Source organism: Hypanus sabinus, chromosome 17 (genome assembly GCF_030144855.1).
Source record: "Hypanus sabinus isolate sHypSab1 chromosome 17, sHypSab1.hap1, whole genome shotgun sequence".
Taxonomy (NCBI): domain Eukaryota; kingdom Metazoa; phylum Chordata; class Chondrichthyes; order Myliobatiformes; family Dasyatidae; genus Hypanus; species Hypanus sabinus.
Window position 1 is genome coordinate 84,588,368 of NC_082722.1, and position 24,923 is coordinate 84,613,290.

The window sequence follows — 24,923 nt, forward strand, 5'->3', positions numbered from 1 at the left end:
ATGGTACTGGTGGCCCAAATTTGGGGTCCAGGCTCACGGACTAGTTGGTAATGGATGTCAAGAGTTGTCCATGCTGCAAGCCTTCCCCTCTCCACGCCACCGATGTTGTCCAAGGGAAGGGCACAAGGACCCAAGCAACTTGGCACCAGTGTCGTCTCAGAGCAATGTGTGGTTAAGTGCCTTGCTCAAGGACACAACACGCTGCCTCAGCTGAGGCTTGAACCATGACCTTCAGATCACTAGCTCGATGCCTTATCCACTAGGCCACGTGCCAACACTGAATGCCTACTAGATGGCTTATTAGAGTAGTTCATTGTTGAGCCTACTAAGGGATCAACTGTTCTGGATTGAGTGTTATGTAATGAACCAGGAGTGATTAGGGAGTTTAAGGTAAAAGAACTCTTAGGATACAGTGATCACAATATGATTGAGTTCGTCTTGAAATTTGATAGGGGAAAGTAGTCTGACATAGCAGTATGTCAGTGGAGTCAGGGAAATTACAGTGGTATGAGAGAGGAGTTGGCCACACTAAATTGGAAGGAGATGCTGGCAGGGATGATACAAGAGCAGCAGTGGCTTGAGTTTCTGGGAATAATGCAGAAGGTGCAGGATAGATGTATTCCAAAAGTGAAGAAATATTTAAATCGCAAAATAGTATAACTGTGGCTGACAAGGGAAGTCAAAGCTAATATAAAAGCAAAAATACAACAAAGCAAAAATTAGCGGGAAGATAGATGATTGGGAAGCTTTTAAAAATCTACAGCAACTAAAAGAATCATTAGGAGGGAAAATCTGAAACCTGAAAGCAAGCTAACAAACATAAGACCATAAGACAAAGGAGCAGAAATCAGCCATTCAGGCCATCAAGTCTACTCTGCCATTTTATCATGACTGATCCATTCTCCAATTTAGTCCCACTCCCCTGCCTTCTCACCATACCCTTTGATTCCCTGGGTACTCAGATACCTATCAATCTCCGCTTTAAATACACTCAATGACTTGGCCTCCACTGCAGCCCGTGGCAACAAATTCCACAGATTCACCACCCTCTGGCTAAAACAATTTCTTTGCATCTCTGTTCTGAATGGGCGCCCTTCAATCCTCAAGTCATGTCCTCTCATACCAGATTCCCCCACCATGGGAAACAATTTTGTCTCATCCACTCTGTCCATGCCTTTCCACATTCAAAATGTTTCTATGAGGTCCCCCCTCATTCTTCTAAACTCCAAGGAGTACAGTCCAAGAGCGGTCAAACATTCCTCATATGTTAACCCTCTCATTCCCAGAATCATTCTCGTGAATCTTCTCTGAACCCTCTCGAACATCAGCACATCCCTTCTTAAATAAGGAGCCCAAAACTGCACACAGTACTCCAAGTGAGGTCTTACCAGTACCTTATAGAGCCTCAACATCACATCCCTGCTCCTATACTCTATTCCTCTAGAAATGAATGCCAACATTTCATTTGCCTTCTTCACCACCGACTCAACCTGGAGGTTAACCTTAAGGGTATCCTGCACGAGGACTCCCAAGTCCCGTTGCATCTCAGAACTTTGAATTCTCTCCCCATTTAATTAATAGTCTGCCTGTTTATTTCTTCTACCAAAATGCATGACCATACACTTTCCAACATTGTATTTCATTTGCCACTTCTTTGCCCATTCTCCCAATTTATCCAAGTCTCTCTGCAGACTCTGTTTCCTCAGCACTACCGGCCCTTCCACCTATCTTTGTATCATCAGCAAACTTAGCCACAAAGCCATCTATTCCATAATCCAAATCATTGATATACAACGTAAAAAGAAGCAGCCCCAACATGGACCCCTGTGGAACACCACTGGTAACCGGCAGTCAACCAGAATGGGATCCCTTTATTCCCACTCTCTGATTCCTGCCAATCAGCCAACACTCTATCCACGTATGTAACTTCCCCATAATTCCATGGGCTCTTATCTTGTTTAGCAGCCTCATGTGCGGCACCTTGTCAAAGGCCTTCTGAAAATTCAAATACACAACATCCACTGCATCTCCCTTGTCTAGCCTACTTGTAATTTCCTCAAACAATTGCAGTAGGTTTGTCAGGCAGGATTTTCCTTTAAGGAAACCATGCTGAGTTCTGCCTATCTTGTCATATGCCTCCAGGTACTCCGTAACCTCATCCTTGACAATCAACTCTAACAATTTCCCAACCACTGATGTCAAGCTAACAGATCTATAATTTCCTTTTTGATTCCTTGCCCCCTTCTTAAATAGCAGAGTGACATTTGCAATCTTCCAGTCCTCCAGAACCATGCCAGAATCAATGGACTTTTGAAAGATTGCTAATGGCTCTGCAATCTCCACTGCTACTTCCTTCAGAACACGAGGGTGCATTCCATCTGGTCCGGGAGATTTATCTACCCTTAGACTATTCAGCTTCCTGAGTACTTTCTCTGTTGTAATTGTGACTGCGTATATTTCTCTTCCCTGACACCCTTGAGTGTCCGGTATACTGCTGATGTCTTCCTCAGTGAAGACTGATGCAAAATACTCGTTCAGTTCCTCCACCATCTCCTTATCTTCCATTACAGTTTCTCCAGCATCATTTTCTATCAGTCCTATATCTACTCTCACCTGTCTTTTACTCTTTATATACTTGAAAAAGCTTTTAGTATCCTCTGATATTATTTGCTAGCTTCCTTTCATAATTCATATTTTCCCTCTTAATGACCTTCTTAGTTTCCTTTTGTAAGCTTTTAAAAACTTCCCAATCCTCTGTCTTCCCACTAATTTTTGCTTCCTTATATGTCCTCTCCTTTGCTTTTACTTTGTCAGCAAAGTTGCATCCTTTTTCTTTTTTGGAATATATCTGTCTTGCACCTTCCTCACTTCTCACATAAACTCCAGCCACTGCTGCTCTGCCGTCCTTCCCTCTAGTGTCCCTTTCCAGTCAACCTTGGCCAGTTCCTCTCTCATGCCACTGTAATTTCCTTTACTTCACTGAAATACTGACACATCGGATTTCGGCTTCTCTTTCTCAAATTTTACAGTGAACTCAATCATGTTGTGATCACTGCCTCTTAAGGGTTCCTTCACCTCAATCTCTCTAATCACCTCTGGTTCATTACACAATACCCAACCCAGTATAGCCAATCCCCTAGTGTGCTCAACAACAAGCTGTTCTAAAAAGCCATCTCGTAGACATTCTACAGATTCTCTCTCTTGAGATCCAGTGCCGACCTGATTTTCCCAATCCACTCACATGTTAAAATCCCCCACAATTATCATAACACTGCCCTTCTGGCAAGCTTTTTCTATTTCCTGTTGTAATTTGTAGTCCACATCACTGCAGCTGTTTGGAGGCCTGTAGATAATTGCCATCAGGGTCCTTTTACCCCTGAGATTTCTTAGCTCAACCCATAAAGACTCTGCACCTTCTGATCCTATATCACCTCTTTCTAACATTCTATCATTTCTTACCAATAAAGCCACGCCACCCCCTCTGCCTACCTGCCTAACCTTCCAATACACCGTGTATCCTTGGACGTTCAGCTCCCAGAGACATGCATCCTTTAGCCACGTCTCAGCGATGGCCACAATATCATACCTGTCAATCTGTAGCTGTACAACAAGATCATCCACCTTATTCCTTATGCTGCGTGCATTTAAGTATAACACCTTAAGTCCAGTATTTGGTACTTTTTATTTTGATTGCACTGCAACTCATCCCAATGGCTGCAAATTTGCCCCATCACCTGCCTGTCCTTCCTGATATCTTTACTGCTCACTATCTTAGATTTATTCCTGTTTTCCCCCTCCTCTGCTCTATCATTCCAGTTCCCATCCCCCTGCCAAATTAGTTTAAACTCTCCCTATCATCTCTATTAAACCTTCCCACCAGGATATTGGTCCCCTTCGGGTTCAGGTGTAACCTGTCCTTTTTGAACAGGTCATACTTCCCCCAGAAGAGATCCCAATGATCCAGGAATCTGAAGCCCTGCCCCCTGCACCAGTCTCTCAGCCACGCATTCATCAGCCTGATCCTACTATTCTTGCCCTCGCTAGCACGTGGCACAGGTAGCTATCCTGAGATTACTACCCTAGAGATCCTGCTTCGCAGCTTCATTCCTAACTCCCGGAAATCTCTCTTCAGGACTTCCTCCCTTTTCCTCTCTATGTCATTGGTACCAACATGTACCAAGACAGCTGGCTGCTCGCCCTCTCCCCTCAGAATATTCTGGACCAATCTGAGACATCCCGTACCCTGGCACCTGGGAGGCAACACACCATGCAGGTACCTCTATCAGGCTCACAGAATCTCCTGTCTGTTCCCCTGACTATGGAATCCTCTATGACTCCCGCATTCCTCTTCTCTCTCCTTCCCTCGTGTACAACAGTGCCAGGCTCAGTGCCAGAGACCCGGTCACCGTGGCCGTCCCCTGTCGGGTCATCCCCCTCAACAGCATCCGAAACGATGTACTTGTTGCTGAAGGGGGGCAGCCACAGGGGTGCTCTCCACTATCTGGGCATTGCCCTTCCCTCTCCTGACAGTCACCCAGTTTTCTGACCCCTCGAGCCTAGGGATGACTACCTCCCTGTAGCTCCTGTCTATAACCTTTTCACTTTCCCTAATAAGCAGTAGGTCATCAAGCTACAGCTCCAGATCCCTAACACGGTCTCCGAGGAGCTGAATCTCGGTTCACCTGGCGCAGATGTGGCCATCAGGGAGGCTGGAGGTCTCCCAGGATTCCCACATCTGACACCCTGAACAAAGCACTAACTCTGCAGACATGCTACCTAATTCTACAGGAATGAAACAAGGAAAAATAATTCTACTCACCCACTTACCACGCCAAACACACAAATTTTTCAGATCGTTAGCTCGTACCGTTAGCTGTGTGAGCCCTGCTGTTCCTCCGTCTGTCCGGGCCAATTCGCCAAGGGGAATAAAAAGACCTAATTTTAAGTGAATTAGATTAGTTAAAAGAGCTTACCCGGCCTTACCTCACTGGGAGCAAGCTCGTCCTCAGCCTCCACTCGCCAAACAATGGATAGAAGAAGCTTTTTCAAGCATATATAAAAAGTAAAAGAGATGACAGTGGACATAGGACCACTAGAAAATGAGGCCGGAGAAATAATAACGTGGACAAGGAGATGGCAGGTGAGCAGCAGTGAGTGGGAATAAAAGGATATTTTTTTAGGTGTTCTGCAGGGGTCGGTGTTGGGACCACTGCTTTTTATGCTATATATCAATGATTTAGATGACGGAATAGATAGCTTTGTTGTCAAGTTAGCAGATGAAGTAAAGGTTAGTGGAGGGGCAGGTAGCATTGAAGAAACAGGTAGGATGCAGAAGGACAATAGACAACCGGTGCAGGAGTAGGTCATTCAGCCCTTCGAGCCAGCACTGCCATTCACTGTGATCATGGCTGATCATCCACAATCAGTACACCGTTCCTGCCCTCTCCCCAGATCCCTTGACTCCGCTGTCTTTAAGAGCTCTATCCAACTCTTTCTTGAAAACATCCATAGAATTGGCCTCCACTGCCTTCTGAGGCAGAGCCTTCAAGGACTTAGATAGATTAGGAGAATGGGTAAGAAAGAGGCAAATGAAATACACTGTTGGAAAATGCACAGTCATGCACTTTTGTAGTAGAAATAAATAAGCAGACTGTTCACTAAATGGGGAGAAAATTCAGAAGTCTGAGATGCAAAACAGCTTAGGGGTCCTTGTGCAGAACACCTTAAAGGTTAACTTGCAGGTAGAGTCGGAGGTGAGGAAGGTAAGTGCAATGTTAGCATTCATTTCAATGTGGAAAGGATGTTTCCCATGGTGGGGGAGTCTAGAACAAGAGGGCACAGCTTCAGGATAGAGCAAGATACTTCCAAAACAGAGATGCAGAGAAATTTCTTTAGCCTGAGGGTGGTGAATTTGTAGAATTTGTTACCACAGGCAGCATGGAGGCCCGGTAGATGGTGTATTTAAGGCAGAGATTAACAGCTTCTCAATTGGCCATGGCATCAAAGGTAACGAGAAGGCCAGGAAGTGGGGCTGAGAAGGGGTGAAAAAAAAAGGATCAGCCACAATGAAATGGCGGATCAGATTCAATGGGCCAAATGGCCTAATTCTGCTCCTGTATCTTATAGTGTTATGGAGATGGTTACACGAAAATTTCAAAGTTACTGAATATCCCTTGGAGTATAGTTGTGTTAATCATCAAGAAATAGAATATGGCATAGTTATAAATCTGCCTAGAGCAGGTGATCCTCAAAAACTGAGTAACCATGCAAGGGAACTAGTAAGGGAGGCCACCAAGAGACCTGGGACAGCTCTGGATGAGTTACAAGCTTTAGCAGCTGAGATGGGAGAGACTGTGCGTACAAGTCTATGTTCCAAGCCTACACTGGTGACCGCCCCGCACTTTTCCTACACTATATTGACAGCTACATTGGCGCTGCTTCCTGCATCTGGGCTGAACTTGCTGACTTCATCCACTTCACCTCCAACTTCCACACTGCCCTCAAATTCACCTGCTCCACTTCCGACACCTCCCTTCCCTTTCTCCATCTCACGGTCTGTCTCTGGAGAAGCTCATCCACTGATGTCTATTCAAAACCCACGACTCTCACAGCGACCTAGTCTACACTTCATCTCACCCTACTTGTAAAAACGCCATCCCCTTTTCTTAAATCCTCTGTTTCCACATCTGCTCTCAGGATGAGGCTTTTCATTCTAGTACGAAGATGTCCTCCATTTTCAAAGAAACGGGCTTCCCTTACTCCTCCATCAATGCTCAACCACATCTCTTCCATTTCACGCGTCTGCTCTTACCCATTCCTCCCAGGGATAGGGTTCCTCTTGTCCTCACCTATCAGCCCAACAACTTCTGCTTCCAGCACATAATTCTCCAAAACTTCTGCCACCTCCAAAAGGATCCCATCACCAAGAACATCTTTCCTTCCCTCCCCACTTTCTGCAGAGATCACTCCCTACGTGACTCCCTTGTCCATTTGTCCCTCCCCAATGTTCTCCCCTCTTGCCACTTATCCTTACAAGTGTAACAAGTGCTACACCTGCCCCTACACCTCCTCCCTCACTACCATTCAGGGCCCTAAACAGTCCTTCCAGGTGAGGCAACATTTCACCTGTTGGGGGTCATTTACTGTGATTGGTGCTCCTGGTGTGGCCTCCTGCTTCACCAAGCATCTACTCTCCTTCCACCAGAAAAAGCAGGATCTCCCAGTGGCCATCCATTTTAATTCCACTTCCCATTCCCACATGTCCATCCATGGCCTCCTCCACTGTCGTGATGAGGCCACACTTAGGTTGGAGGAACAACACTTTATATTCCATGTTGGTAGCTTCCAACCTGATGACATGAACATTGATTCCATAAACTTTCAGTAATGCCCCCTACCCCACTTCTCCATTTGCCATCCCCTTTTCCCTCTCTCACCTCATCTCACCAATCAACTTCCTAGCACTTTACTTCATCCCTACACCTCCAGGTTTCACCTATCACCTGATGGTTCTCTCCCCTCTACCTCCCTTTTAAACCTACTCCTCAGCTTTTGTTCTCCAGTCCCGCCAAAGGGTTTTGGTCTGAAACGTTGACTGTACTTTCTTCCATAGATGCCGCCTGGCTTGCTGAGTCCCATCAGCATTTTGTGTGTGTTGCTCAGATTTCCAGCATCTGTAGATTTTCTCGTTTATGGTTTGAATACAACAATTATTGCCCAGGTGCTTCACCAGTCACAGCTTTATGGGAGAGTGACAAAGAGAAGGCCACTATTGAAAAAATACTCACATGAAATCTTGGCTAGAGTTTGCCAGAGGGAAAATGGGAGATTCTGAAGTCAGCTGCAAAAAGGTTCTATGGTCTGATGAAACCGAAATTGAGCTTTTTGGCCATCAGACTAAATGCTATGTTTAGCTTAAGCCAAACACTGCACATCATCAAAAACACACCATCCCTACCATGAAGCACGGTGGTGGCTGCATCATGCTGTGGGGATGCTTCACTGCAGCAGGCCCTGGAAGGCTTGTGAAGGTAGAGGATAAAATGAATGCAGCAAAATACAGGGAAAACCTGATGCAGTCTGCAAGAGAACTGCGACTAGGCAGAAGATTTGGAAGAATGACCCCAAACATAAAGCCAAAGCTACACAGGAATGGCTTAAAATCAACAAAATTAATGTCCTGAAGTGGCCAAGTCAGAGACCAGCCCTCAATCCAATTGAGAATTTGTGTTTGGACTTGAAAAGAGCTGTTCACTCACTATCCCCATGCCATCTGACAGAATCTGAGCAATTTTGTAAAGAAGCATGGGGAAAAATTGCAGTGTCCAGATGTGCAAAGCTGATAGAGACCTATCCACACAGACTCAAAACTGTAATTTATTATTATTTATTGTAATGGCTGCACTGTTTTGTGCACTTTATGCAGTCCTGGTAGGTCTGTGTTTTTTTCTAAACATAGTTCAGTCTAGTTTTTGTACTGTGTCATGTAATACCATGGTCCTGAAAAAAATGTCTCATTTTCACTATGTACTGTACCAGCAGTTATGGTCGAAATGACAATAAAAAGTGACTTGACTTGACTTGACTTAATTGCTATCAAAGTTGCATGTACCAAATACTGACCTGAAGGGGGTGAATATTTATACAATCAATTATTTTGTGTTTTATATGTTATTAATTTAGATCACTTTGTTGAGATCTGTTTTCACTTTGACACAAGAGTCCTTTTCTGTTGATCAGTGTCAAAAAAGGCAAATTAAATCACAGTGATTCAATGTTGTAAAACAATAAAATATGAAAACTTACAAGGGTGCTGAATACTTTTTAAAGGCACCATAGCATTTCGCCGTTTTTCCCAGGACTTCAGTGTGAAATACCAACTCTGTTCCTCCTTCCACGAGTACTCCTGACCTGCTGACTCTCCAATTTCTCTGGAGTTCTCTGAAAAAAAATGGAGGAGCATATTCAGACTCAGCGATGAAGGAAACATGAGGAACTTGGACTGGCTTACAAAGCAAACTGAACACTGCAGTGTAACAGGCAGCTTTCACTTGCTCATCAACCACCACTCCACAACACAACACCAACCAACCTTCAAACTTCAACCTTCTCACCCTTCAAGTATGCCTGCGGCTCTTCTCCAACTCCACCACCCTTTCCCCCTCCTACCCGCACTTCACCATTCCACTGTAGTCTGTCACACCTTGTCTCTCTGACACTCCACACTTCAACCCCCAAAAAACACACCACACTTGTCACATATTGTTCCTCCCCAACCTCTCACTCTTCTATCCAATCCAATCCTATGCACTCATCTCCACTCTGCTGGCACTCTGCCTATTCCCACACACTCACATCCATCCCAGCCCCCAATCACTAATACCACCCCACAACAAGTTCACCCATCCCCAACACAGCCCTCCATTCTGCAAGACCTCAACCTTTGAACAACCCCAAACTTACAGCCATATCTCCTTCCAACATCATTACATCAGATGACTTCTATCACTGCATCTATGCCCTTTCTTCTCAATGCCTTTTACTCTCCATCCTGCATGACACCCCATCCACTCTGACCTCCTCCTACTCCTGAATTCCCCGTCCCCTCCTCCTCAATGCCCCATCCTCTTGGACCTCCTCCTCAATGATCCACCCACTCTGTCCTCCATGACCTGACCCCTCTGTCTTTCACCTCCTCACTCTCCTCCTCGACACTCCATCCGACCTTCCATCCTCCAACATGCTCCATCCTCCCCCAGACACTGTCCCTCCCCTTCTCCCCGACATACCACCCTCCCCTCCTGACCGCTCCCCATCCTCCTCGATGCCCCATCCTCCCCCTCGACTCCCAGTCCTCCCCTCCCCCTAGACAACCCGTACTCGTCCTCCTCCTCTTGACACCCCATCCTCCACTCTCCTCCTCCTCCACGCCCCGTTTTCCCCTCCTCCTCCACGCCCCATACTCCCCCCTTGACACCCCATACTCCACTCTCCTCCTCAACACCCCGTCCTCCCCCCTCGACAGCCCATCCTCCTCCATCCTAGCTCTCGACCTTCCATCCTCCTCCACTCCCTGTACACTCTGTGCCCTTCTCCTCAATGCCCCATCCACTCTCTCCTGTTCTCATCCTTACTCTCTTGCTCTTCCTCATTATCCTCTTCCTCCTTTCATCCTCAACTCCATCCTCCTCCCTTCGTCCCCATTGCCTCCACCATCCCTTCCTCATCTTCTTCATTCCTCCATCCTCCTCTCTCCACCTTCATCCATCCATTCCCACCACCTTCTTTCTTTCACTGTCATCCCAGACCCCGCTGCCCTGACGCAGCCGGCTCTCACCTCTCTATTACCAGTTGTGTGTCCGCAGGTGCCCGCACCTCATCGTCACACCGGAGCCATTGGATGTCACCGGGATCTCAAGCAATCGAGACCCGCGTCCGGGACGGACAGCCAACAGCCGGAGGCAGCAACCCTCGTGCATAAGCAGTCAGCCGCTCTCCCTCGCCACCCAATGGGAAATGTCAAGCTTGGCACCCACCAATGAGGGATTGGGAGGCTTCGCCAATGAAATACCAGACAGTCTTTAGATCATTCTCCAGTTATCCAATCGCAAATAGCTTCTTTTTCTCAGCAATGAGAGCACTGCAGCCCCAAATTCTAGCCAATGGTAACCCGGCAGTTTCGACACTGCACCGAATAGAAGCGCAGTATTAGCAATCGCGGGCTTTCATTGGCAGCACGAATTGAGGAGCTGGGTCGGGACATGGGAATGGGTCAGTAGGGCATCATGCTGGTGGGTTGGGCATGTTGTGAGTGGGAGGGAGGAAAGAACTAGACCTACCCGCGCTGTTGAGATGTACAGGTCTCCGACTTCCCTTCACACCTGGGAGCTGCTGGTTTGGGTTTGAATGCCTGAGCCACCACTGCACTCTTCCCCCGGTGAAGAAATCCAAAGCTTCCGGAGAGGGAACCAGTCCATCATCCAGGCCATGTTGCTGCCTTCAGGAAGAAGGTACAGAAGCCTCAATACTCGCAACACAAGGTTCAGATTATTACCCCTGAACCATCAGGCTCTAGAACCAGTGGGGATAACTTCACTCACTTTCAAGGGCTCTTCATCTCATGTTCTCGATATTTTTGTTTCTTTCTTTGTATCTCGGAGTTGTATATAGTGACATATATGCATTTTCACTACAAATTTCCTTCAACTTTAAAAGCTCGGGAGGTGTGTTCATTGTCCTATGAGAGGCGGAGACAGGAGATGCTGCAAGCGCGAACATCAAACAACCCGCCGGAGGAACACGGTGAATCCAGCAAGTGTAGCCATTTTTACCCTTCTCTTACTCCGCCTGGCTCCATTTGCCCTTTCTTTCCTCTTCAGCTTCCATCTATCACCCACTTGCCTCGAAACCAACCGCCCCCCCCGCCAAAGAAAATCTGGCTCTATCTGCCTACCATCATTCACACATGGCCAGCCCAGCAATCACCAGCAGATCCCTGTCTACACCACTCCCCTTCCTCCCCCTACTCATTGCTCATGCGGGGGGCGGGGGTTGACCCAAAATGTTCACGTTTCTTCTCTTCTACAGCTGCTGCTCAACCTGCTGGGTTGGTTCAGCAGTGTATTTTCTGCGTTGGAATTCAGCCTTGTCAGGGCCTGGAATAGGAACTTAGCCTGTGCTGACCTGATTTTCTGCCTGGTCCCATTAGGGGGCTAAAAGGTTCTCCTGAACTTTCCTTACCCATCAAATCCATGTACTGTACCTAACCAAACTTATCTGAAATGTTACAATCTAGCCCACATCCACCACTTCCACTGGCAGCTCATTTCACACTTGCACCACCCTCTGAGTGAAGAAGTCTCCCCTTGGGTTCTCCTTTTTCACCTTTCATCCTATATTTCCTCTTGTTCTAGTCTTAGCCAGCCTGAAGGGGAAAAACCTGCATTCATTCACCCTATCTATACCCTTCTAATTTTGTTCAATCTCTACCCCCCCCCCCGCCCCATTCTCCTATCCTTGAGGGAGTAAAGTCTATTGTTGCTGCAAGCTTTGATAGTCTTCCTCGCTGTCCACGACACTCCTATCTCAATGTTACCCACCAATTTGCTGATCCAGTTAACCACATTATCATCCAGATCATAGATATAGATGACAAACAACAACAGACCCAGCACTAATTCCTGTGGCACTCCACTAGTCACAGGCTCCAGTCAGAGAGGCAACCATCATCTGCCACTCTCTGGCTTCTTTCATGAAGCTGCTGTTGAATCCAATTTACTACCTACCTCATCTTGAATGCCAAGCCACTCAACTTTCTTATCAACCTCCCATGTGGGACCTTGTCAAATGCCTTGCTGAAGTCCATGTGGACATGATCCATTGCCTTTCCTTCATCACCTTTCCTGGTAACTTCCCTGAAAAAGTCTATAAGATTGGTTAGAAATTACCTACTGCACACAATGCCATGCTATAGAGTCATAGAAAAATAGAGCACAGAAACAAGCTCTTCGGCCCATCCAATCCATGCTAACTATTTAAACTGCCTACTCCCATCAATCTGCACTGGGACCATAGTCCTCCATATCCCCTCCATCCATGTACCTATCCAAACTTCTCTTAAACGCTGAAATCGAGCTTTCATGCACCATATGTGCTGGCAGCTTGTTCCACACTCTCATCACCCTTTGAGTGAAGAAGTTTCCCCTCATGTTCCCCTTAAATTTTGCACTTTTCACCTGTAACCAAATGACCTCTAGTCAATTAACTCAATGGAAAAAGCTTGCATTTAACCTATCTATAACCCTTATAATTCTGTATACCTCTATCAAATCTCCTCTTAATGTTACTATTTCTAATCTGTTGTCTTACTTGTTGGTCCCTTAGACTGCCTAGCAATATCTTACCCATTACTGACATCAGGTTCACTGACCTATCATTTCTAAGCTAAGTCTTATAACCTTTATTAAGTAACAGAACAATATTAGCTATCCTCTAATCCTCCGGTACCTTGCCTGTGGCTAAGGACATTTTAACTATCTCTACTAGGGCCCCTGTAATTTCTGCATTAGTCTCCCACAGGATCCAAGGGAACACCTTGTCAGGCCATGGGGATTTATCCACCCAAATTTGTCTCAAGACAACAAACATCTCCTTCTCTGTAATCTGTATAGGGTCCATGACTTCAGTGCTCTTTGGCCTCATTTCCATAGACTCTTCATCCACCTGCTGAGTAAATCCAGATGCAAAAAAATCTATTTAAAATCTTCCCCATCTCTTTTGGCTCCATGCATAGATAATACCATAAGACATAGGAGCAGAATTAGGCTATTTGGTCACTCTGAGCTTCAAGAGGACGGATTTTATCCCTTGATATAATTTTGCTCTTAGTATATCTGCACAAGCCTTCGGGATTCTCCTTTATCAACTTGATGCCTTCTTTTAGCCTCCTGATTTCTTTCTTAAGTGTTCTCTTGGATTTCTTATACTCTTCAAGTACCTCATTTGCTCCTGCCTGTCTATACCTGCTATGCACTTCCTTCTTCTTCTACTTCCTAACCAGGGCCTCAATATCTCTTGAAAACCAAGGTTCCCTAAACCTGTTATCCTTGCCTTTTATTCTGACAGGAACCTACAAAACTGTCTTCTCAACATTTCACTTTTGAAACCCTCCTACTTACCAAGCACACCTTTGCCATAAAACAGCCTGCCCCAATCCACACCTTCCTGATCCTTTCCGGTAGCCTTAAAACAGTAAACTAGACAAGAGAAAAAAGGCTGCTTTCTTGTCTCAATAAGTCTGACAGATGAAAGATAGAAATGTGGATGGTAGGCTCATCTAGAAGATTAAAATGTTTAGGATTCATGATGACTTGGCTTCATGAAGGTAGAGGGAAGTGGTCGATGCGACTTACTTCAAATGGAAGTCTTTGCCTGGCACGGGTCCATACTGGAATTTCTGATCTTTATGATATACAGTATATAAATAACCTAGACATAAATGGGTAGGTTGGTAAATGTGTGGATAGCATAGAAGAGTGGTGGTGTTGTGGATAGCGTCAATGACTGGTGGTATTGTGCATAGCATAGATGACAGGCAAAGGAACACATCACAGATCAGTTGTTTACAAGAGCAGAGAAGAGCAGGAATACAGGAGTGTGGAATAGGAGCAGGTTTGGACTGACCTGCTCCTAATTCATTTCACTTCACTCCCAAACTGCTCTCACTATCTGAAACTTTAGATTTTCCATCCAGTCTGATCAATCTTCCCATTTCACTTCCGCTCTGCCCTCACTCTGTTTTGATTTTCCATCCATTCTAGTTGACCTTCCCCGTTTCCTCCTCCTTTTCACATTAACTGGAAGTTTAGATTTTCCATCCAGTCCAATCAACCATTCCTCTTATTTCCCAGTTCCTTTACTAACCTTGCCCAGAGAAACAAATTCTATCCTCACTCTCTACTGCACCGAATTCCATGCTCCACTCATCCTTGTAGCCTCTCAAATTTCTCCCAGGCTAATTACACACTCTCTCAAAATCAACTTCAACTTTTCCAACACACATTAATAACCTTCTAATCTAACCTCACTTAACTAAGTTACTTCTGTTTCGTCTTTGCTGCTGAGCTGTCTGGAGTTTGCACAGGTTCCAGTGTCAGAGTGGTTTTGTAAGGTGGAGACTACATCTTCACCAGTTCACAGACTCAGCATTGAGCTGTATTGTCAGTGTGAATTGGTGCATTTAAAACCTACAGCTTCAGCTAAAGTGGTTGAAGTGGGAAGCATTTCACCCCCTAAGGCCAGGCACAAGCAGCGGTGTGCACCCTGAGAATCACTGATGCAAGTGCAGGCTCATTACCCATTCAAATCAGAGAGTCTGACGAAGGAGGTGGTCTGAGAGAATATTCCCTGCAGCAAGCTCTCCAGAAGATGGGTTTGAAACTAACTGAATGACCTCAAGCACCAATAGGCAGAGTACCACAATCCAACAGATGCCTTGTACCACCAGAACTAACCTCCTGATGACATGTCTAACAACGCCATAATTTCAAGATTGGAAACAAAAGCCAAATGGCAGCAGATATTTATCATCTAGTTTTGTCTCTGCCAGGGGAGGGGCCCAGGTCCCAAAAACAATGTCCACTCTCAACTAACATCTTCTATGTGGATGTGGGAGGCAGCAATCATCACCTTCTGACATCATGTCTCTGCCCTGACTGCATCCTACATGGAGTGAACAGCATGGGTGCTAAGTCCAAAGGCTCTCCACACTTCTGATCTGTGGGTTTCTGCTCTGACTGGACAAGAGGGTGGCATAATGTACACAGTCTCAAGCAGAAGCATACATCTCTGAAGGTCCTTGCAGCTGAGAGGCTGTCAAAAGGTGATTAGACAATAGACAATAGGTGCAGAAGTAGACCATTCGGCCCCTCGAGTCTGCACTGCCATTCTGAGATCATGGCTGATCATTCATTATCAATACCCAGTCCCTGCCTTGTCCCCATATCCCTTGATTCCCCTATCCATCAGATATCTATCTAGCTCCTTCTTGAAAACATCCAGAGAATTGGCCTCCACCGTCTTCCGAGGCAGTGCATTCCACACCTCCACAACTCTCTGGGAGAAGAAGCTCTTCCTCAACTCTGTTTTAAATAACTGACCTCTTATTCTCAATCCATGCCCTCTGGTACTGGACTCTCCCAACATCTGGAACATATTTCTTGCCTTAATCCTATCAAATCCTTTAATTATCTTAAATGTTTCAATCAGATCCCCTCTCAATCTCCTCAATTCCAGCGTGTACAAGCCCAATCTCTCCAATCTCTCTGCGTAAGACAGCCCTGCCATCCCAGGAATCAACCTAGTGAATCTACGCTGCACTTCCTCAATTGCCAGAATGTCCTTCCTTAAACCTGGAGACCAAAACTGTACACAATACTCCAGGTGTGGCCCTGTACAAATGCAAAAGGACGTCCTTGCTCTTGTACTTAATTCCCCTTGTAATAAAGGCCAACATTCCATTTGCCCTCTTCACTGCCTGTTACACTTGCTCATTCACCTTCATTGACTGATGAACTAGGACTCCTAGGTCTTTGCATTTCTCCCTTACCTAAGTCTACACCGTTCAGACAATACACTGCCCTCTTGTTCCTGCTTCCAAAGTGGATAACTTCACATTTATTCACATTGAATGACATCTGCCAAGTATCTGCCCACTCACCCAGCCTATCCAAGTCTCCCTGTATTCTCCTAACGTCCTCTTCGCATGTCACACTGCCACCCAGTTTAGTATCGTCAACAAACTTGCTGATATAGTTTTCAATGCCCTCATCTAAATCGTTGACATAAATCATAAAGAGCTGTGGTCCCAATACAGAGCCCTGTGGTACCCCACTAGTCACCTCCAGCCATTCCGAGAAACACCCATTCACTGCTACCCTTTGCTTTCTATCTGCCAACCAGTTTTCTATCCATGTTGAAACCCTGCCCCCAATGCCATGAGCTCTGATTTTACTCACCAATCTCCTATGTGGCACCTTATCGAATGCCTTCTGAAAACCTAGGTACACAACATCCACTGGCTTATCCTCGTCTAACATCCTTGTTACACCCTCAAAAAACTCCAACAGATTAGTCAAGCATGATTTGACCTTGGTAAATCCATGCTGGCTCGGCCTAATCCTATTACTGCCATCAAGATGTGCCACTATTTCGTCCTTAATAATGGACTCAAGCATCTTCCCCACGACTGACGTTAGGCTAACAGGGCGATAGTTCTCCGTTTTCTCCTTCCCTCCCTTCTTGAAAAGTGGGATAACATTAGCCACTCTCCAATCTTCAGGAACTGATCCTGAATCTGAGGAACATTGGAAAATGATTACCAATGCATCCGCAATTTCCTGAGCCACCTCTTTTAGAACCCTCGGATGCAGACCATCTGGACCCGGGGATTTATTAGCCTTCAGTCCTACCAGTCTACTCATCACAGTTTCTTTCCTAATGTCAATCTGTCTCAATTCCTCTGATATCTTATGACCCTGGCCCATCCATACATCTGGGAGATTGCTTGTGTCCTCCCTGGTGAAGACAGATCTAAAGTACGCATTAAATTCTGTTGCCATTTCCCTGTTTCCCATAACAATTTCTCCCAATTCATTCTTCAAGGGGCCAACATTGTTCTTAACTATCTTCTTTCTCTTCACATAGCTAAAAAAGCTTTTGCTATCCCCTTTTATATTCCTGGCTAGACTGAGCTCATACCTGATTTTTTCTCTCCATATTGCTTTTTTAGTTAAGATCTGCTGTTCCTTAAAACTTTCCCAATCATCTGTATTGGGACCCACTCTCGGGGTCTCATGACTGGCCGTTATTCGATATGTCACATGCCTGAACAACTGGTGTCCTGTCACACTCACCTCAATAATAAGCAAATGCTTTGAGAGGCTGGTCAAGAACTACATCTGCAGCTGCCCCCACACTGAACCCCCTACAATTTGCCTACCAACACAACTGATCGACAGTTGATGCAATAACCACAGCTCTACATACCGCCCTTACACATCTGGACAAGAAGGATGCTTATGTGAGAATGCTGTTCTTTGACTACGGTTCAGCATTCAACACCATATTTCCATCCAGGCTTGATAAGGAGCTCAGAGACTTCGGCCTTGACCCTGCCTTGTGCAGCTGGATCCTGGACTTACTGTCAGGTTGCCAGCAGGTGGTAAGAGTGGGCTCCCTCACCTCCACCCCTCTGACTCAACACAGGAGCCCCTCAAGGCTGTGTACTGAGTCCCCTCCTTTACTCCCTGTATACCCACGATGATGTCGCCACCCACAGCTCCAATTTGCTAATTAGGTTTGTGGACAACACTACATTGATTGGCCTAATCTCAAACAATAATAAGGTGGTCTACAGGAAGAAGTCATCTCTCTGACACAGTGGTGTCAAGAAAACAACCTCTCCCTTAATATCACAAAAACAAAGGAGCTGGTTGTGGATTACAGGAGGAATGGAGACAGGCTAACCCCCATTGACATCAATGGATCTGGGGTTGAGAGGGTAAACAGCTTCAAGTTCCTCGGCATCCACATCACTGAGGACCTCACGTGGTCTGTACACATCAGCTGTGTGGTGAAGAAGGCACAACAGTGCCTCTTTCACCTCAGAATTTTGAGGAAGTTTGGTGTAGGCTCCCAAATCCTAAGAACTTTCTATAGGGGTACAATTGAGAGCATCCTGACTGGCTACATCACTGTCTGGGATGGGAACTGTACCTCCCTTAATTGCAGGACTCTGCAGAGAGTGGTGCGGACAGCCCAGCACATCTGTAGTTGTGAACTTCTCAATATTCAGGACACTTACAAAGACAGGTGTGAAAAAAGGGCCCGAAGGATCATTGAGGACCCGAGTCACCCCCAACCACGGTCTATTCCAGCTGCTACCATCTGGGAGACAGTATCGCAGCATAAAAGCCAGGACCAACAGGCTCCAACCAAGCTTCTTCCACCAGGCCATCAGACTGATTAACTTACGTTGATTTGGGTGTATTTCTATGTTACATTGACTGTTCTATTTATTATAAATTACTATGATTGCACTTTGCACATTTAGTTGGGGACATAACCTAAGGATTTTTACTCTTCATGCATGTGAAGGATGTAAGAAATAAAGTCAATTTAATTCAATTCAATTTACAGAGCAAGTTTCAGGTAGGAAGTCATGATGGCTACAGCTCCACTGGCCTCAGCGAGTGCTCAGGGAAAGAGTGGGGTCACAGTGCCAGCAACTGCAGAGGTAGGGTAGCACAAACACTGGGAGAGCTGAGAGGCTGAGAACTTTGATGTCAATTTCTTGGAGGACAAGAATGCTGGAAGGAAAGAGTAAAGGGTGACAGCATGAAATAGTATGGTGTTCCAGAGTAAAATGGCAACAGCCTGCTGATGTTAAATCTGAAATAAAAGAGGAAAATGCTGGAATCACTCACTGCAGAGGCCTTGCTCATCAGCACACTGCCACAGCCACCCCAGCTTATCTCATTTCTGGTGGTCTCACTTCACTACAGCTGCCCCAGGCCAGCCTTGATTTAACCCTTGTCTGATCACAACTTCCACAGCAGTGTCAGAAAAACAGCAGAATGGCGTCAGATGAATAAGTTCTAATGAAAAGTCATTGATATGAAACATTCACAGCTTCTCTCTTCACAGATTCTGTGTGATCAGCAGAATATTCTCTATTTTTATTTCAAAAGTTCTCAACCACCCCTCACCAAGTAATGCCACCCCCAATAAAGCTTCACAAAGAAATCCTGGAAAACGGGGTTCATTTACCTTGGAGGCTATCAATGAGAAGACCCATGTGCTGGCACAGCCTTTCTTGACCTGAAGGTCCTGAGCTCAAACCTGTACTCTGGGCAGCAGCTGAGCTACCTCCTGTATGTTTCAGAGACATCGACTTTCTACAGTACATACCTCACAGTACAGGGCAAGTACCAGCAATGTTGCCTCCACAAACCCTCCAAATCCTTTGACACAATAAGCAAACCAATGTCGTTGTCTTCTCCCAGGCCAGCATCTCCAGCAATGGTGATCTGATTACACTCAATCCACACTAGATACCTGACACCAGGCTCTCGAAACAACACCAGATTCAAAGATTGCACAGCAAAATAGTTCCAAGAGTTCAGACAAAACACCTTGAAACTTTCACAAGGCTTCCTTGAAAAGATAAAATATTTCCATGGAATTATGAATTGCAGCAAATCGTGCTACAACCCCAAGATCTGCCTTTGCATCAGTCCGCAGGGCGACAGAAATGCGTGCCACAAGATCTGTTGGAGATGGACAGTGTTGGGCCTGTACATCAATCCACCGGGCAGTGGGAATTCCAGTTATTTTAGGTAAATTTAATAGCAACCCCTTTCCTTCCTGGGACTGAGACCATGAAGCATGTCTTAAAGAGTAGGAGGCCAAGCATGGAGTTGTGAGATTAAAACAGTACCTCATTTAGGTAAGGTTTCTACTTTGTTAAGGAGGGAGTCCAACAAAAGGCCTCTCATGGTATGCTTTCTGTCAGTCCAGAGCTTCTTACTCCCTGCTGGGGGTACACTGACTCAAGGTCAGGGACTGCTTGGTCTCTGAATACATTGCTTGAAGCTTTGTAAAGATGACCTTCAGTTGGACAGGTCATTCTTCAAGGGCACAGGAAGCATGACAAAGTTTCCAAAGTCAAGGAGGTGCTCTGATCACACCATGCACTTGTGATTAACTAGCATTCTTCTGTTCATCAGAGGGAAGAAGCCAGCTGACAGATCAGAACTTGTTCCTTAATTCCTGAACTTCAGTATGACTCCCAGCTTCCTACAAATGAACACCTTTAGTTGAGAAACAGGCATCTATTCCCAACTTGCTGTGTTTTGTCTTGGGCATCTGGTTGCCCAGGCCACAGGTACACACCACCTTTACCATCCCTCCCTACAGGTACACACCACCTTTTCCATGCCTTGTCACAGGTGTATGTCGTGTAGGCCTCCGTTAGTCTCAATAGACCATGGATTTGTGCCTTGGAAAGTTTCCAGGGCACAAGCCTGGGCAGGGTTTTTTTTAATATAAGACCAGCAGTTGCCCAAGCTGCAAGTCTCCCCTCTCCATACTACCGATGTTGTCCAAGGGAAGGGCAAGGGCTGATACAGCTTGGCACTGGTGTTGTCGCAGAGCAATGTGTGGTTAACTGCCTTGCTCAAGGGGACACACGCAGCCTCAGCCAGGGCTTGAACTAACGACTTTCAGATCACTAGACAAACACCTTAACCACTTGGCCATGCGCCAACACAGGTACATACCACTGTTTACATCCCTCCCCACAGATACACACCACCTTTTCTATGCCCTGCAAACTGAGCACTGCAAATTCCTAAGACTGAATGTTATCTGAAGATTTACTAGAATGTTACCTGGGTTTCAGCTCCTAAGTTACAGAGAAAGGTTGAACAAGTTAGGTCTTTATTCTTTGGAGCGTAGAAGGTTGAAGGGGGACTTGATAGAGGTATTTAAAATTATGAGGGGGATATATAGAGTTGACATGGATAGGCTTTTTCCATTGAGAGTAGGGGAGATTCAAACAAAAGGACATGAGTTGAGAGGGGGCAAAAGTTTAAGGGTAACATGAGGGGGAACTTCTTTACTCAGAGAGTGGGAGCTGTGTGGAATGAGCTTCCAGCAGAAGTGGTAGAGGCAGGTTCGGTATTGTCATTTAAAGTAAAATTGGATAGGTATATGGACAGCGAAGGAATGGAGGGTTATGGGCTGAGTGCGGGTCAGTGGGATTAGGTGAGAGTAAGCGTTTGGCATGGACTAGAAGGGCCGAGATGGCCTGTTTCTGTGCTGTAATTGGGACACTTGCAAGCTGCCAGTAGGAGCTTGTTTAAAATGGATAAAGTCTGATACTTTTCCTTGCCCAAAAGATTGGGTTGGTCAACGGCACATTGTGCATTGGATGTGTGACTGTCACTTCGTATAATCTATACATGGATTTAGTTGGAATATCCTCTGGGACCACTGTTGTTGACCCTTACCTGGATTCGGGTGTGTTATGTGGTACCCACTTGGAAGAAAGGATACTTTGAGACTACACACACAAAATGCTGGTGGAACACAGCAGGCCAGGCAGCATCTATAGGAAGAAGCGCTGTCGACGTTTCGGGGAAGGGTCTCGGCCCGGAACATTTTCCAGCTTCAATTTCCAGCATCTGCAGATTTCCTCGTGTTTGATACTTTGAGACTGTCGCTTTACTTCTACGTGGATTTCGGAGCAACTCGACGGATAGGATCTTCAGCAACTGTTATTTTGTTTACCCAGCGTGGAACCCATGGAATCATTCATAATCGCCTTCTCTCTACATTTTAATGTGGATTTACAAAGCTCTCCCATCATTTATTATTTATTCCGTGGGTTATTGAACCTTTCTACATTGCCATCTGAATCTTAAGACTTAAATGATTGTTCCTGAGCTTCTCTGTTTGGGAGCCACACACGTGTGTGTATGTATATAGATATATATACACACACACACACACACACACACACACACACACACACACACACACACACGTATAGACATAACACTGTTAACTTCTGTTTATTTTGTTTAATTCTCTATATTTTGAGTAGATGCTAATAAAGATAGTGATTTTAATATTAAAACGACTCAATATGTGATCTATTGCTGCTGGTATGTAACAACTATATTTTCTTTCTGGTTGTGACTTGTTTTCTTCATTCTATTATTGTTTTACTTTGTTCTACCTCAAAGCAACGTAATGATTTGTTCTAAGTTAACAGAATACAAGACAAGCTTTTCTTTGTATCTCAGTACAGGTTACAATAATAAACCAATACTAATGAGGAGCAAATTTGCAGAGAGATAGCAGACAACTGCAGGAAACATAAAGTTGTGATAGTAGGGGATTTTAATTTTCCACATATTGATTGGGACTCCCATACTGTTAAAGGTCTAGACGGGTTAGAGTTTGTAAACTGTGTTCAGCAAAGTTTGCTAAATCAATATATAGAGGTACTGTCTAGAGAGGATGCAATATTAGATCTCCTATTAGGAAACGAGTTAGGACAAGTGACGGAAGTGTGTGTAAGGGAACACTTTGGTTCCAGTGATCATAACACCATTAGTTTCAATTTGATCATGGATAAAGATAGATCTGGTCCTTGAGTTCTAAATTGGAAAAAGGGCAAATTTGAAGAAATGAGAAAGCATCTGAAAAGCCTGGATTGGGACAGGTTGTTCTCTGGCAAGGATGTGATTAGTAAGTGGGAAGACTTCAAAGGAGAAATTTTGAGAGTGCAGAGTTTGTATGTTCCTGTCAGGGTTAAAGGCAAAATGAATAAGAATAAGGAACCTTGGTTCTTGAGGGATATTGGAACTCTGATAAAGAAGAAGAGAGAGATGTATGACATGTATAGGAAACGGAGCAAATAAGGTGCTTGAAGAGTATAAAAAGTGCAAAAAATACTGAAGAAAGAAATCAGGAGGACTAAAAGAAGACATGAGGTAGCTTTGGCAGTCAAGATGAAGGATAATCCTAAGAGCTTCTACAGATATGTTAAGAGCAAAAGGATAGTAAAGGATAAAATTGGTCCTCTTGAAGATCAGAGTGGTTGGCTATGTATGGAAACAAAAGAAATAGGGGAGATCTAAAATGGTTTTTTTTCTGTATTTACTAAGGAAACTGGTATGGAGTCAATGGAAATAAGGCAAACAGGTAGTGAGGTCATGGAACCTATACAGATTGAAGAGGAGGAGGTGCTTGCTGTCTTGAGGCAAATCAGAGTAGATAAATCCCCAGGACCTGACAGGGTATTCCCTTGGACCTTGAAGGAGACTAGTGTTGAAATTGCAGGGGCCCTGGAAGATATATTTAAAATGTTGGTATCTATGGGTGAGGTGCCGGAGGTTTGGAGGATAGCTCATGTTGTTCCGTTGATTTTAAATGGCTCTAAAAGAAATCTGGGAAATTATAGGCTAGTAAGTTTGACGTTGGTAGTAGATAAATTATTGGAAGGAATACTAAGAGATAGGATCTACAAGTATTTGGATAGACAGGGACATATTAGAAAAAGTCAGCATGGCTTTGTGCATGGTAGGTCATGTTTAACCAATCTATTAGAGTTTTTTGAGGAGTTTACAAGGAAAGTGGATGAAGGGAAGGCAGTGGATGTTGTCTACACGGACTTCAGTAAGGCCTTTGACAAGGTCCCGCATGGGAGGTTAGTTAGAAAGATTCAGTCGCTAGGTATCTGTACATGGTGAGGTAGTAAATGATCAGACATTGGCTCAATGGGAGAAGCCAGAGAGTGGCAGTGGAGGATTGCTACTCTGAGTGGAGGCCTGTGACTAGTGGTGTGCCACAGGGATCTGTGCTGGGTCCATTGTTATTTGTCATCTAAGTCAATGATCTGGATGATAATGTGGTAAATTGGGCCAACAAATTTGCTCATGATACAAAGATTGGAGATGTAGTAGACAGTGAGGAAGGTTTTCAAAGCTTGCAGAGGGATTTGGACCAGTTGGAGGAATGGGCTGAAAAATGGCAGATGGAGTTTAATGGAGTTTGGAATGAGCTGCCAAATGAAGTGGTAAATGCAGGCTCACTTTTAACATTTAAGAAAAACTTGGACGGGTACATGGATGAGAGGTGTATGGAGGAATATAGTCCAGGTGCCGGTCAGTGGGACTAGGCAGGAAAATGGTTCAGCACAGCAAAGAAGGGCCAATGGTTCTAGTAGATTATTGAACCAACCTTACGTTTGTGATTTCTGGGATCTGGTGGGGAAAGGAACAGCTGCGATCAATGGAAGAATGGAACAAGCTTAAATAATCTCACCTTGCTTTGAATTGGAACCTCTGGCTGAATTCATCTAAGGTGCTAACTTACCATGAGTCCAATTGTTCATGTTTCCAAAACTTTCCTATTCATGTACATACTGTACAAATATATCTTAAATGTGATATACACTGCCTTGTGTGAAGTTACCTATCAGGTCCCTTTCCCCTCTTACCTTGAAAAATTATCCTGTATTCTTTTATTTCCACTTTCCTGGGAAAAAAATCTGTGCTCATTGACTCTGTGTCCCTCATGGTTTTACATATCCAGATGAGATCACTCTCATTCTGCACGCCAAGGACTACAGTCCAACCTCTTTCTATAACTCAGGACCCATGTCCTGCAATTGTTCTCATAAATATTTATTTTGAAATACAGCATGGAGAAGGCCCTTCCAGCCCTATGAGTAACCCAATGGGATAATTTACAATGACCGATTAACCTACTGGTACATCTTGAACTGTGGGAGGACACTGGACTGTGGGAGAAAACCCATGCATTCCACAGGGAGGACACATAAAGACTCCTTA